This window comes from Euprymna scolopes, chromosome 10 (genome assembly GCF_053919585.1).
Source record: "Euprymna scolopes isolate OS-2025 chromosome 10, ASM5391958v1, whole genome shotgun sequence".
Lineage (NCBI taxonomy): Eukaryota > Metazoa > Mollusca > Cephalopoda > Sepiida > Sepiolidae > Euprymna > Euprymna scolopes.
This window is the reverse complement of record NC_136491.1, coordinates 74,101,707-74,117,625: the sequence shown is the minus strand read 5'-3', so window position 1 is coordinate 74,117,625 and position 15,919 is coordinate 74,101,707. Positions and strand designations below refer to the sequence as shown.

Here is a 15,919-nt window from a genome sequence, read left to right as displayed (position 1 = left end):
TCTAACAGTATTTTGTATAGTTTTTTTTTTGTTTTAAATCATTTTCCCAAATTCAATATCATCAACAGTGTTCGCCACCATTTGTATTTTTCAAATACACTGATAAACACTGTTTTTTGAGCCGACTAAACGTTACAGTAAATAAAACGGGTTTGTATTACTAAACACAGAAAGGAAAAAGTTGTTGAAAAATAAATATAACAAATAAATGTTATCAAAGGCAAGATAAGTTACTTTTCTACCTAACTGGATAAGATTTTAGTGTTTTTATTTAGTGTAAAATGTTGATTCGGTTCGAAAACATGTAGCGTTTATCAGTATATTTGAAAAATACAAATGGCGGCAGATTGTGTTGAACACGGTAAGTTTGGGAAAATGAGTTAGAACTAAAAAACTAGACAAAATACTGTCAGGAACACACTCAATATATGTTACCGTGACATAGGCAGAGGTATTTGGTGGTTTTTAACAGTATTTTCTATAGTTATTTTTTTTAGTTTTAACTCATTTTTCCCAAACTTAACGTGTTTAACACAGAATCTGCTACCATTTGTAATTTTCAAATACAGCAGTAAACGCTGTGTTTTTCGAGCCGAATAAATATTTTACATTAAAAAAAAATAAAAATTATCCATTTTGGTAATAAAGTAACATATTTTGCCTTTGATAATATTTGTTATACGTTTATTTTTTGACAACTTTTTCGAATCGATATGTACAGTAGTACAAACCCAATAAAAACACTAAAAATTATCCAATTAAATAGAAAAGTAACTTATCTTGCATTTGAAAATATTTACTTGTTATATATGTGTTTTAGATGACAACTTTTTCAAGTCTTTGTGCAAGTACAAACCTGAAGGCGGTATTTTTCTGTCTAATTTTATTTTTGGTACCGCGCTTAAATTTTAATTTCACGATATATTTCTTTAGGGGGGTATTTTTTTTTTCTTACAGTAGGTCCACCTCCACATTTTTCGACTATGCTGAATAAGGAAATCTTATTTAAAATTTGCAGAGGCAAGTAGTTTTCAAGATATAAAGACCTATACTATGCACTGTAATTCACTGGCGGCCACGAATAAACACTCACAACCTCCCCATATTAAGAACGGCTTTCGGAATAAACAATGCCCATGCCTAACCACGTGTTTTAACCTTTTACTTGTCTTTCTTCTGTTAAAAACAGCCTTTGGAATAAATATAACCAGTCTTCCCATGGTAAGAACGGCTTTCGGAATAAACACCCTCAACCAACTCATGTTAAAAATTGTGGAGGTGAACCTAATGTGAAAATTTACCTTTTGTTTTTTAATAAATTGTTAGTTGAAAGCACAGAATAGTGATAAAACACCATCCCCTCCCCTTGGTAAGAATGGCTGAAAAAAATAACGGTTTTCTTGGTAGAAACTTTTCTGTATTTCACCTAACAATTTCTGGTGCTAATGCACTTACTAATCCGCGCTATGTTTTAAATCGTATTTCCGAGTTTAATTAAATTTTTATATGTTTTTTATTCAATTTTAAGGTTAAAGTACAGAATAGGTACAAAACACCCTACCCTCCCCATGTTAAGAATGGCTTTTTAAATAATAACGCTATCCGCGCTATTTTTAAATCGTATTTCCAAGTTTAATTAAAGTTGGGTTTTTTTCGGTATTTTTTATTACGTCCACCTCCACAATTTTCTTTTAAATGACGACTTACATAGGTTTTCGACTATGCTGAATACGGAAATCGCATTGAAAATTTCCAGAAATAAGTAGTTATCGAGATATAAAAAGTTTTATAATGCATTGTAATCTCTGGCGGTCATCTGTTTTACGCGCATGCACGCGCGTCATAAACAAATCTACAGATGGCCGCCAGAGATTACAGTGCATTATACAACTTTTTATATCTCGATAACTACTTATTTCTGGAAATTTTAAATGCGATTTCCGTATTCAGCATAGTCGAAAACCTATATAAGTCGTCATTTAAAAGAAAATTGTGGAGGTGGACCTAATCTAAAAATTTACCATTTTTTTATTCAATTGTAAGGTTAAAGTACAGAATATGTACAAAAAACCCTGCCCTCCCTATGTTAAGAATGACTTTTTAAATAATAACGTTATTTCAGCACGGACCGATAAGTGCATGAGTACCCAATTTCTTTAATAAAGAAAAAGCATTCATATATTTTCTTATGTAAAAACAACTTCTGTAAAAAAAAAACAAAAAAACGTGTACTTTCAATATTTGTTAAAAAAGGTTTTCTTTAAAAATAACTACCGTAAAAAAAGCAAAAATAACCAAACATTAATCGGTACTCATGCAGACAGTGATCCGTGCTTAAATAATAACGTTATAATTTAAAAAAAAAAACATTCTTAACATGTGGAGGGGAAGGTGTTTTGTACCTATTCTGTACTTTAATCTTACAACTGAATGGAAAAAAAACATCATAAAACTTTAATTAAACGTGGAAATATGATTTTAAAAATAGCGCGGATCACTCTCTGTAATAGAATGCTTTTTTGTGTTTTTATTTTTAAGAAAACCTTTTAAAACAAAATTGAAAATACACTATTTTCTTTGTTTTTTTTTTGCTTTTTTTACAGAAGTTGTTTTTACATAAAAAAATATGAATGATTTTTCTTTATTAAAGAAATTGGGTACTCATGCACTTATTGATCCGTGCTGAAATAATAACGTTATTATTTAAAAAAAACATTCTTAACATGGGGAGGGGAAGGTGTTTTGTTCATAATCTGTACTTTAACCTTACAAGTGAATAAAAAAACATATCATAAAACTTTAATTAAACGTGGAAATACGATTTAAAAAAACAGTGCGCATCACTCTCTGCATTAGCACCAAATATTATTTAAGCACGTGACAAATCCGTAAATTTTCTTCGAAAAAACCTATACTTTCACCTAACAATTTTAAGTTCATATTTTCTTATATCGAAACAACTGTTTAAAAAAACAAAACAAAAAACAAAAAAAAACATGAAACAAAAAGAAAACCCAAAAACCAACTTCAACACAAACAAAAAAATCAAAAGAACAACTTCGACTTCAACTCAAACGCAAGCGAGCAACTTTTTTTTTTGCCTGATATAATAAAGAAAAAATTTTAATTACAGAATTTGGAAGATAAAAAATTAATTTAAAATTTTAAAATAGGGACTGGTTTTTTTTTTACTTATCGAGTAAACAGAAAATGAAATCTAATTCGCCTCGTCAAATCGTTGTTTGTAAAATGAATTGAAACGAAAGTTCAATTCTACCAACAAAAACAGGTCCGCAGTCCTAAAACTATTTTTATTTTATTTAATGTTTTTATAATTGGTGACGTTTATTTACTGTAATGACATAGAAACATCCCTCAACTTTAAAGATGGATTGTCTGAAAATTTCAAATAAATTGATAATATGGTTTATCGACTTTGAACGAACCAAGAATTACATTTATATATATATATATATATATATATATATATATATATATATATATATATATATATATATATATATATGTAGTATGCATTATCTGTGCCCACATATATATTGATTGCATGGGTTCGCATATGCATTATCTGTTTAATGTATTTGCCTCCTTTTCAGATGGTTGGATACATGTCCACGGTATTCTTTTTGGAAAGCCAGCGCATTAAGATAGGCAAACTCTAGCCTACAAAAAAGGTTTCATCAGCCACGTAGTCATTGCCCAAGTGATTATCAATAACTTAACTAAAGAGAATTTAAAGCAGATGGAAGTTGGTTCTGCTAGTACTGAGTAGAACGTATACCTAAGCTTGAGAGCAACAGACTGACTGTTGAAGACGTATACCTGACAGGTACTAACAACACCTATTCAAGATTTGCAAGCTTGTGGTGTGCATTATTTATTTACATGTATGTTTACGTGTGCTTATTTGTTTACTTGTATAGTGATATGTGTCTATCTGTGCTTATATGGGTGTGCATATGTGTTGTATATCATGGTGCTCCTCTATTGTTTTGACATTCAACTTATTCAGGAAAGTGGGCGTGATGTAATACTGAAGACGATAGCTATCTCACTCGGGACTTGTTAGCGCTAAATGGAAACCTGTATATATAAAAATAAAAATATGGTTCTCTCAAACAAAGAAATTCAGTTTTCAGAAAAGGTGATGCAGATCTATTCGGAGACATCTTGTTGTAACGTAGATATATACTACATGAGAAAACAAGATGAAACTTAACGTGCAAATTTTTTAATTAATTAAGCAACTTTTCTTATATTTATAATGTAACTATATTTTATATTATTATCAAATCAAGGCTAAAAAATTGATATTCTGTAGCAGAGACATAATAACCATTATAATTTATTTAATTCTTTCCTTAAGCATATCGTCATGATCAATTTATAACCTTTCCTTTAAGATTATTAAAGCGCCTTTAATATATATATATATATATATATATATATATATATATATATATATATATATATATATATATATATATGCTATATTCTTACACATGTTGACCCGAAACTGTGAATAATATTTTAATAAATGTATATTCTTAAATTTATAATAGAGAATGTCTACCATTATACTATCAGGTCGGTACAAATGCTCGGCTGATGTGTAAAGGTGTAATTTAAAACATTATGGAATATTGTTGCCACATCTGGGCAGGAACTGCCAAAAAGACCTTGACAGGGTTCAAAATAAACTTCGTAGCCTAGCGTGGGATGCTCTTTTCTTTTCCCTGCAACCTCTTTCTCACAGAAACGTTGTGAGCCTGTCTCTGCTTTATCGGTATTTTCATGTCAAGTGCTCGTCTGAGCTCCAGTCTATGCTCCCCATCGCCAAACATTCACGAGAAACACTCGTCTATCTGAAAATACTATTAATAATTTCCCCCACTCTTTATCTAAACGTAGATTGTATGAACAAAGTTTCTTTCTTAGAACTGCACATCTGTGGAACTGTCCTCCGTATAACTGCTTTCCGGCTGTCTACAATATGCTCGTCTTCAAGTTCAATGTAAACAAGTTATTGAGGAACCTTTCCCCTTAAGTATATCAACAAACTATTCTTTCGATACACAAATTATGTCGTAAAATTTCATACAAAAATTAAAATATCTCGCCTAAACCGTGGGTGTTGAAAAAAAGTGTTACGAAATCTCCGGGTATTTACAATTGTTGACTGAAATCTCCTGGTACGAAATCTCCGTGGCCCGAAATCTCCGATATTCAAAAAAAATACCATTTAGCTGAAATGAACTAGATTTCTTAGAAAATCAGCATGGTTTAATATCTTTTTAAAATTTAAACGGTCAATTTTTCTTTGTAATTTATGAAAAAAAAACTTTGATATAGAACAGAAATTGGTCTCTTTCGTTTCTATAAAAACAAAGAATTCACCTCGGAACAACATTCTAAAATTTAGAATAGATTACTTCTAACGATTACTATGATATTGTCTCTTTAACTACTGTACACTCTTTAACCCTTATCCTCTGGTGGTATCTGGGCCTTGATAAATGATGATACATTTATAAAAAAATTATTACGTGCATATTGTTTTTACTTTAACATATGTATGCCAGTTTTAGTTAAGTGTGAAAAAGTTGACTGGCGAAATTAATTAAATTATGATAGTAGTTGTTTTATTGAACAGAATAAAATTCGTTTGGGTAGCCAATACTTTTGAAGAACCAAGTATTATAAACTGTCATTGAGTGCAAAAAGATGGTGACCCGTGAAAGAACAGGATTGACCTATAAAACGATCAATAAAACAAAAACCATCTGCAGGTGTATTGGCCTTTCAAAATTATGAACAAATTATATAAGTAAAATAAATTCGTTCTGGGAATCCAAGATTTAAAGTACAAGGAGATTGTGACTCAGCCAATGACCTATAAAACTAAAACAATGTGCAGATGTTTGCACTTGCTGAAAAATATACTTTATATCAAAATTATAAACAATACATATATTTCTAAGTTGGCAAACATTTTGGGTCGGCCTAACTTGGAATTGAGTACAAGTTTGGCACAAGGACTGGGCGGCTATAGATCATTTATCAACTAATCACATAATTGCTCTGTATAGCCCCTTCCAATGACTGCAACTAATTGGCCGATTATCTAAAACCAATTAGACACTGATTGTTCAAGAATTCGGGCCAATGAATAGAGGATACCCAAAGCGAAAAATCCAGTTGGTTCGTTTTTTGTCACCACTTAAAGAATCAAATCCATTGCCACTCCGTTCTTCATCATTAACGCTGTCTAATTGCAGTTAAGATTTTCTAAGAAAACTTTATTCTGCCAGTCAACCACAATCACTCCCATTCTGTGGTGTTTGTTGAAGATTGTGTTAATAAACGTTGTTATTGTTTATAACAGGCGCTTTCTGACATTTTCTTTTGATTGCTTGGCAACTTTTCTTCCCTCTAGCAACAACTTCATCCTTTATCGACTGAACGGTACTCATCTCTTCTTTCTACGGATCCTAAAGCAACGTGGGCGTAGAAGGAAACAGAGAAAGATCAGTCGAAACATGTGGTGATCACGAAACCATCGGCCAACTCGGGTTCGTGAAGATATTGTACCACATATGACTATGATTTATTTATTAAAGCATCATTCATATTTTTCTGCAATATTTTCACCCATATTGACTCGAAAACAATCCTCTTTAGTCAAGAGCAACTGAATCATCTTCCATCATGATAATACTCGTCCTTACATAGTACTACTGAAGATTTCCGGGGAGAAATTCGTTAAGAAATAATGTTCAATCTTCCATATTTTTCTAACCAAGCTCTCTCTGATTATCACATATTTCAAATCTCATAAAACCATTTGCACGGCCGTAGGTTAACGTCACGAGATGAAATTGGACATGTTTAAGATTCATATTTCACATCAAAGGGTAAATAATTTTTTTATAAGCGGGGCATTTATAATCTCGTTGACAGATGAAATCAAGTAATAAAGTAAAAATACCGTTTTTTGTTATCAATAAAGATGTCCAAAGACAAACAGTGTTTTCATTTCCAAGATAAAATTGAAAGTAAGCACACACTTTTGTAACGATATAAGAAATGCACGTTTATTCGCTTTGGTTTCTGATACTTGTTTGTTGAAGCATTTAGTAACACAAAATGCATTAGTTCTAAAAGTGTGTTGTGTTTCGAAAATATTGTTTAATTGCCCTCATCTGCTGTAATTTATAATTAGATTAATAAAGTACCTATCTGTCAAGTTGCTATATATGTATTTTTTCACCCTTTAACCCTATTTTCGCCCTACTACTATCTAGAATTTCTAAATGTTTTTATGATGACTTTAGAGAAAATGGAACTTTATTTTAGCGTACATTCGTGTTTCCCTACACAAGGGAAATAAGTTGCTAAATTAATTGGTAAAATGATCATTACTTTGCTATCTCTAAAATAGTAAGAAACAATAATACTTCTATATGATAATATTTTTATATAATAATAATAATAATAAGAAGAAGAAGAAGAAGAACAACAACAACAACAACAACAAGACAAAGTCAACTATATAGCAGTGAAGTGTCTCACTATATACAATTATGCAAGAAGAATATCTTAAAAGATATATCACAGATTTTGAACTTTGGATAAAATTTGAATAGGATTAATAACATTCGTGTTTATGACTCATCGGGACAGGATACGTTGAATCATTTATAGAGCGAATATGATTTACATGTTTCATAATAGTCTTGTTTTTTACTATCATTTTTTTTAGCGATAAATTTGCGATCCATAAAACTCAAGTTCCGTATTGAATACTATTTCTTTTCTGATGTATTATGAAATGTAACTGACTAGAAACTGAAATGCTTTAAAGTGTCTCATCTTTTTTCTTTTTTTTTTAGATATCAATTAGCATTGTCTTACAATGGACTATTCCAGAGTGTAACTATTTACGGTATTAGTCTGAAAGGACCAGTCTACCGGCATTCAGATAACAAGCACTGGTATGTAAAAATGTATTTTTATATCGTTTTAAGAAACATTTTACATTTGTACGTATGTGAAAGTTAGGTCTTTCTTTTCAGAATATGCGCCAGTTAAATATTATTAAAACTGACAAAGAGAAATTCGAAACGACAACTCAACATTATTCGAAACTGCTAGCTCTCCCATAGACAATGATTATCTTGATTATTTCTTGTTGTACAGGCGCCAAAAAACACATGTTGACTTGAATATTATTTTCTGATGTTTTTCTTTAAATAAATTTCATCGCTTATCTTCGAAAATGAAGAATCAAAAGGGGACATTGGGTTTACTTCGGACAGTGTCGTGGCTTCTACTTTCTCTTCTTTCTTGTCATTTAGTCCTTAAATTCTATGCGTGATGTTTCTGACAACTGAGAAAAAATTGCTGTTTTCTAGGCCAAAATCTATTCTTATAACGCTTGTCGTTGGTTAGTTTCTATGAGGTTTACCCTCCAAGGTTTCACCGCTCTGAGTAGTTTAGTCAGTTTATTATTAATCATTTATGTCATCTTTAGAGAGAAATGCCACCAGGGTTGGTTGGTCATTGTTTTGATGTGCTTATCCTTTGCGTTGACTTCTCAAAACCACACTAGATTGTGTGTAATCTTTTGTCAAGCTAATGACAAATACTTAAGCAAAATTGATCATATATATAATGTTTGTTTTCTTTACAAACTTCATTATTTTCATGGCAACACCGGAGTTTTATATTTTTTTCCTTACTATGTTTCAATTAAATGAATTATTAGCAATGAAGAAGTTTTTTTTCGGGGGGGGGGGTATAAAAACAAAATATATTGTAGAATATCTTGATGCAGAAGCCGATTTTATTAGAAGAAGGAACACAAAATAGAAACCGAGGTATTATCATTATTTCCACAAATTCTGCGAATTCGTGCATTAAATTTATCGTGCATAATGTCGACTTATTCTAAGTGATGTAAAAGGGATACTATAAAACAAAATGTAAAATTACTTTTTGCAAAAAATTAATAGGGGCAGGCAAATATACATACATATATATGTTTGTTTGTGTGTGTGTTCGTGTGTGTGTGTGTGTTGTAGATACAAGAATTATTTTGTCTAGTATATTTGACGATAGAAGTCTCTTATTTCATACTAGCAGATTAATATAGAGGATATATATCTAACACGCAAAGTTCAAAAACCTTTCAGATTACATGTACATAAAATTATATACACTAATATAAAGCAAACTGCAGACATATTACATGCATGTACACAGAATAAATACATATGCACAGATAATAAAAAATATATAAGAGATGTACACAAACATTGTATATCCAGACGGATAAAACTGCAAAAAGAAACATACACAATACAGACATATATAGCTAGAAAGGTGCGTAAATACAGAAAGACATATACATTTACAGATACAAATGATATATACATGCACCGCGTTAAGAAAACGCTAAAGAGGTTATTTGTAGATGTACTACATTTGTTGTAAACGTTATGCCTTCTATTTTTTATTCCGCCTGAGTAGATCAACGGGGATTTCAAATTTAATTGTTCTGGTGACTGAATTCAGGCATTCATGGCTTGAGAGTTTCATCTCTCTGTTGCAGATATTGACAGCGCGAGAAAATCAACTAATCTAAATCTAAGAAATCAACCTCCGTCATGGACGTGCTTCAGAAGAGAGATGCATCATTAACTTCCTGGCAACAATGTAATGAGAATGCTGATGACTATGTGGTAAAAATAGGCAAAAGAGCGCTCGTTTTATTTGTACTACTTTCCTCTTCATGGATCTTCAACGTTTTACGTTAAAAAATTTGAGTTTTTACTTTTAGAACGGCCCTCGTATGACAAAGCCTGTTTCGGTCGCTTATGTACAATCGTCGTTAATCGTCGTTAATCGTCGTTAATCGTGGAAAAGTACATTAAAAATAGTCGTGACATTGTAGCAATATCAATTCTGGAGCACAAAAGATCGTTTGTGTTAAGTATCTATCGTGTATCAGTATTTTTGGACGCAATAAAATGTTTTCTCAACCCGATTAAGCATTTTAATCTTAAGCTTGGCATTATCAGAGCGCTGACGTTAAATACATACAACATTGTACCTAAATTATTTTTCTTTACTGTATACCAAATAGATATTTGCTCACTTGCCCCTTATTATTTTTCGAGGTGTTCAACGTAATTGTGTAACGTAGACATCTTTTCAACCTTTTCTAAATGTAATGAGAATTAACATCTTTATCAGTGACGTTCCTCCATATGATTATGTGTCATCAATTGTCTAGTAGTACTGACAGTATTTACACAAAAAGACTCGACACAAAAAGTATTTCAAGTTGTTTAACCTTTATTGCGTAGTCGCCCACTCGTTTTCTCTGTGTTTAATGAGGCTAAGTATAATGCATCATCATTATTTGAATTCTTTGTTTTTTGGAATCAGGTTCAACTGTTTATTAAAATGTGGTTTTACGAATTCTTTTTTCTCTAACGGCTAAACAGCAACGCTTATTTTAATAACTCACACAAGCGAGACCTGTGGAAATTCCACAGACGACTCATTTATATGCAATATATTGATGTTCGCATTCTGTAGATGTTCAGCGAAAAGAGAGGCGCTCTGATATAAGTGCAGCTCTTTTGTTAAAACTGCAAAAATATTTATCGAAGCTAGCAGGGGACGCCCAGCGTAGCTCGGTCGTAAAATACGCTTAAACATGATATTTTAATTTTTGCAGAATTCGTATATATTTTTATAGAGTTAATGTTCTATCAATTTTATAGATTATAAAGTTGCAGTTCCAAAAATAAAAATATATATATATATTCATTTGGGTGCATCAGCTTGAATCGTAACCGAAACTAAAACTTATGATAAATTCTTAATAAAATTACTTTAAAAAAAGAAAAATAGATTACTGGAGTGCCATTAGATATAATCGAAACCGAAACCAAAACTTATGTCGAATTCTCGGTAAAATAATTTATTTAAAGTAATGGAATCCATAACAATTAAAGGAGAGTCACTTGGATGTAAGCGTGACACACAAAATAAATAACACACACGCATTCTTGTTAATATATAGAAAGATATGCAATTTCCAGAATCACACAGTATACAAAACAACTAATCTTCAATTGAAAATAAGACCAAAACGCATCCGCACTTTACGCACGGGTAGTCCAAAAGAGATGTTGTATGCTACTGAGTTTGTATTTATTTGCGATACAATAGAAAGTTTACACGTCAAAATTTGGGGAAATGCTATGGAATGTAAGTGACTGATAGACTGAAGCAATATTATTGATCAATGGTTGTGGTCTTGGAAATCCTTCAGGAAGAGGAACAATTTCATGGTCAGTTTGTTGCGAGACAGCTGTAATTCAATTTTCTGTGATACTTGTAAGCATAGAATACACAAGACGTGCGATAGAATTATTGGTAGGTTAATATATTCCAGCCATTTTCTGTGTAAAAAGTACAAGGCAAGAGAGACGAGTGCGAATTTAGGTATGAATAAAATATGTTCTGATAGCGAACTTATTGAGGTTGTTCAGAAAATGTGTAAACTTCGCGATACTATTGCACCACAGTTTGTAGCAGGTGCTCGTGTGATAACTAGAATTAGGAGTGGAGGAAGTTAGGTCATGGAACTTGTGCCATTATGCACTCACCTAGAATTATTACTGTTGACTAAGAGAAAAATATATTAAGGATGTGTACACAATGTGATAATGCATGGAAGTGAAACGTTGCCAGTGAGAGTTGAGGACACGTGTAGCATGAAGTGAAATTATATTAGAATGATACGATGGATTTGTAATAAATGTCTATAGGATATGTTGGGATCTGATAATTACAGACGATAATTAACTGTAGGGAAATATGTTCACAACATGGTGTTTCAAACGTATGGCCACGTTCAAAGAATTTGTGAAAGTTTATGGATCAGTAGATGCAGTACAATTCATGTAGCAGGGTCAGCCAAAAAAAAAAGTCCAAAGAAGACATGGGAGGAAGTAATAATGAACTTGAGAGAAGAAAAGATAAATAATAATCAAAGATATGTTAGATCGAAAGTCCATTTCTAAAAGCTGTCCGAAACGAACGTTAGATCGAATATATTGATAATGAAGATAGAATTCTATTTGCCGATCTATATTTTTTGTGCAATTCTCTTAACTAGCGTTCAATATTGTTATTGTTTATTTTTGTAAATTTAAAGATGGTAGTGCAAAACAAGTTTTGCATGCATGAAGATATTTTCAATCGACAGACGAAAACTATGAAGAAAATATAAATTGTTAGTTGGTAATATTATTTGTGCTTCAAATGTCCATAAATTTGTGCATGAAAGGAAAGTGACGTAACCGTCAATTATTTCTTTAAATGATCGAAGAAAGATATCTTTACTCATGGGTCACCATAGTTGATGATAATATGGCGGTTCACTTTTCACTAGCTACTACATCGACATAAAATGATGGCGCTACACCTTATTCAGGAACACTCCACTTCATCTTGATATTCACTCTTCCAAATGTTATACTAAGGGGGCATCAAATACCATTCTTACGTTTTTGTTATGATTTGACCAAGGATCGAACTCTAATCTCCCGGCTCGGTATATTACGCTCTCTTACCATTATATCAACTGTGCCATTTAGTCATACAGCCGACCCATCGCAGTATTAGGTTATAGTGCTGTTAAATTGCCATTATAAAACGGAAGTTTTACCAAAAGAATATCAACATATAGGGATTATTCGTCTAGATTTATGCAAAGTTCCTTTTCTTCAGAACAACCTGAAAGTACAGTGCTATCAAATTTAATAAGTAAGGTCTATTACAAAGTATTCGTAATATTAAATGCATAAAAACTTGTGGTTTAAAAATATTCTTTGATTATAAAAACTGAAAACAATAAGTGAAAATAAATCAGAAGAGAACCAGTAGTGAACGTTCAACTATGGCTTAGAATGGATATTCCATGGCAAATATTCTAGTTATAGCTTTTTAGTAACCGCTTAGATTGAAGTATTCAAATGTAAAAGACCCCTTACTACAGTTAAAAAAGATTTTCTTTGTGAACATTCCCTTCGATTTGCTCTAAATAAATTGGCATTGGCAACTGAATTCCAAATATTGAATTATAACTATTGAACAATTAACACATGATTTTACGGACGTCCAAAACATCGGTATATATGCAAAGCTTCATTCTCAGGTAATATTCTTTAATTTATTTTGCGCGGCTAACGCGACACTTTGCTGATTACTGTTTTTGAGAATCATACCGTTATAAGACCTACGAACTAACACCATTATTCCCGGATTACACTATTACGTTTGATATCGTGCGGGGTTTGCGATGGCATTTTCATCATCTGGAGATAATTTTAGTTTTATGTGACGGAATCAAATATGTTTCGGCTCAGCCCCTGGTATGAGCAACTTTTCAGAGATTATGACCTGCTTTGGTACGAATATAGATTTATTGCACTTCGCCTGCGCAACCTCTACCGGAAAATTTCGTGGGTTCCGTCGCGGTTATTTTGTAACCGACCGAAAGACCCTTTTGGGAGAATTAGTTTTTGTCCTTATTTACGACCCAGTAACACTATTTTCCTTCAATCGAAGATAATTGAATTCGTAAATTTTAAGTAGCCATTGTTTTATTTTAAATATAAGTCAACGCGCAAACATTACACACTTTTTTATAAGATCAGAATTATAGCAAAGAAAGTTTTACATCCGCCTCAATTAGAGAGGCCATGCGTTTCTATGTCATCAGACGAAGCAACTTAACTGTGAATCTAATTTGAAGAAACTTGTTGAACAGAGCACTGTCTCTTAGCAGACGTGTGGGTTAAATGTATTATTTTATTTTGAAGCAAATTTTGCTTTTCTTCCTAAATTAAAACTTCATAAATATGTTTTTTTTTAGTCAGGTCTATTTTTGAACCGTCTGAAATGTTATAATATTTACGTTATGCAAGAATATTGTCTTTTTACACAGCAACACGTTTGTGAAGTAATGATGTTGCAAGATGGAAACAAACCAGATAAATACAAACGCCGCCTATTCTTTTATTTTACTAAAGCTGAGTTGATCGATATTTTTCCCAAATGTTTTCTTCTTTATATGTGAATCATACAGACTATGTGAAAAATATAGCTGAGTGCTGGAATTGACGTTTTCTGGAAAATAAATTTAATTTTGTTTGTAATTAATGAATAATTTATCAAGTGATTCGCTACACTCTTAGCTCTATTTTTATTATTCCCTTTCATACTATGCTTTGAATCTACATAACTAATCTGTTTGTTTCAAGAAAGTAGTTTGACAGTGTAATTGTGTCCTGCTCACAACTGTGCCCATTCTCCGTCCTTTCTCCACAATAATCTTTCAACCACTCGGTTGTATCTGCCAAGATCTTCATGGTACAGTTAATTCTCTATGATTAGGTGGGATAGATTCCGAACATTTATATCAGACATACTACTGCATTCCATATTTTAAAAAACTAGTATCAAACTTAGCTAACAGTCATACTATCGGCATACACCGCTTCATACCCCCCAAGACATACTGGGAAAACATAACAGCCAACCATAGATCACTCCAAAGAGTACTGCTGCCACTGCACACAGATAACACTATTTCCATTACGTTCAGCAAAATAACTGTTCCGAAATTAAAGCCGTTTAAGGACTTCAAAAGAGTAACAAAGAACGCGCGAGAGGCGTATGCTCAGTTAATCAAGTCTAAACTAGCTGAACAGCAGCTTGGTTCCACGAGTTTGGGCGGATAACAAACAGGGTCCGAAACAAAAAGCTTCAATCGCAACTAGCTCCCGTATTTACAAAGCTGTTTTAATGTAGCGTTAAAGAGAAATGTTTCCAACACATTGAAAAATTTCAGCAGTCTGACACATATTTAAAGGTTGTGGTGATAGAATTTCTGCCTTTCTGTACAGATCAATCAGTTATTAGAAAGTTGCTGGAATCTGTGATGAATAGAGAACTAGTCAACCACCTCAGAAAAATAAAACAATCTACTAAATGGCATGCAATATGGTTTCCGTTCTGCTAGATCTACACCTGATGTGCTAACTGTAATATTACACAGTATTAGTGAATCTTTCGATGAATATCGTTTCTAGAACAAATTCTCTTTGGATATCAAGGGCTTTTGATAGAATATGGCACAAGAGTCTGGGTCACATGATTTTCAGATACAGATTAGATAGAAATGTCTTTCAATTATTAAACCCTTTATCTCTGATAAGTTAATAAAAGTAGTCGTTGATGGGCAGAAATCCAAAATTCATAGTATCAATGCTGACACCCCAGAGGGTTTTATCCTGGGCCTAACACTCTTCTTGATCTTCATCAATGATCCTTTCAAATCACGTTCTTAGCTCATTCGTTAATATTTATGGAGATGAAGACGACACTATCATCTATGGCAAAACTTCAAAGGTCGCAATGACGAAGATTACTCTGGTTATCTCTTTTCTTACCTGGAGCACGTTCTACAATGAGAAAAAAATGGCAGGGTTCATTTTAATATATCTAAAACCAAGCTTCTCTATTTTCATAATCAACGTTCTGACCATCATCTGTCCCTAACTGAAATTAATCGCTCTCGTTTTGGGGATGCACCACGTTTAGACAAGTTTCCAAGACTGACTTTCGCTCCTGATCTGAAATGGAACAATGCATTCAATCTGTTGTCAAAATCCCTGAATGTAATCCCCTAGCCGTATAAAGTGTCAAGTACTTTTGCCACATCTCGCCAAGAGCTGCTAGGAGCACCTATCCTGCCTTTACAGATTAGAGAAACTGGCTTTGACACCTAATAGGTGATGCCTTTTTTACTTCCTTG

The 15,919-nt window shown here is 32.5% G+C and overlaps 1 protein-coding gene across 1 annotated transcript in view; it reads left to right on the top strand.

Moving 5' to 3' along the window:
* LOC145286106 (uncharacterized) overlaps positions 1-15,919 on the top strand; it is a 680,754-nt gene that overhangs the window by 595,198 nt on the left and 69,637 nt on the right. The window contains exon 4 of the mRNA XM_080134797.1: positions 7,911-8,012. The gene's annotated coding sequence lies outside the window, so the exon portion shown is untranslated. The remainder of the gene's footprint in view (positions 1-7,910; positions 8,013-15,919) is intronic.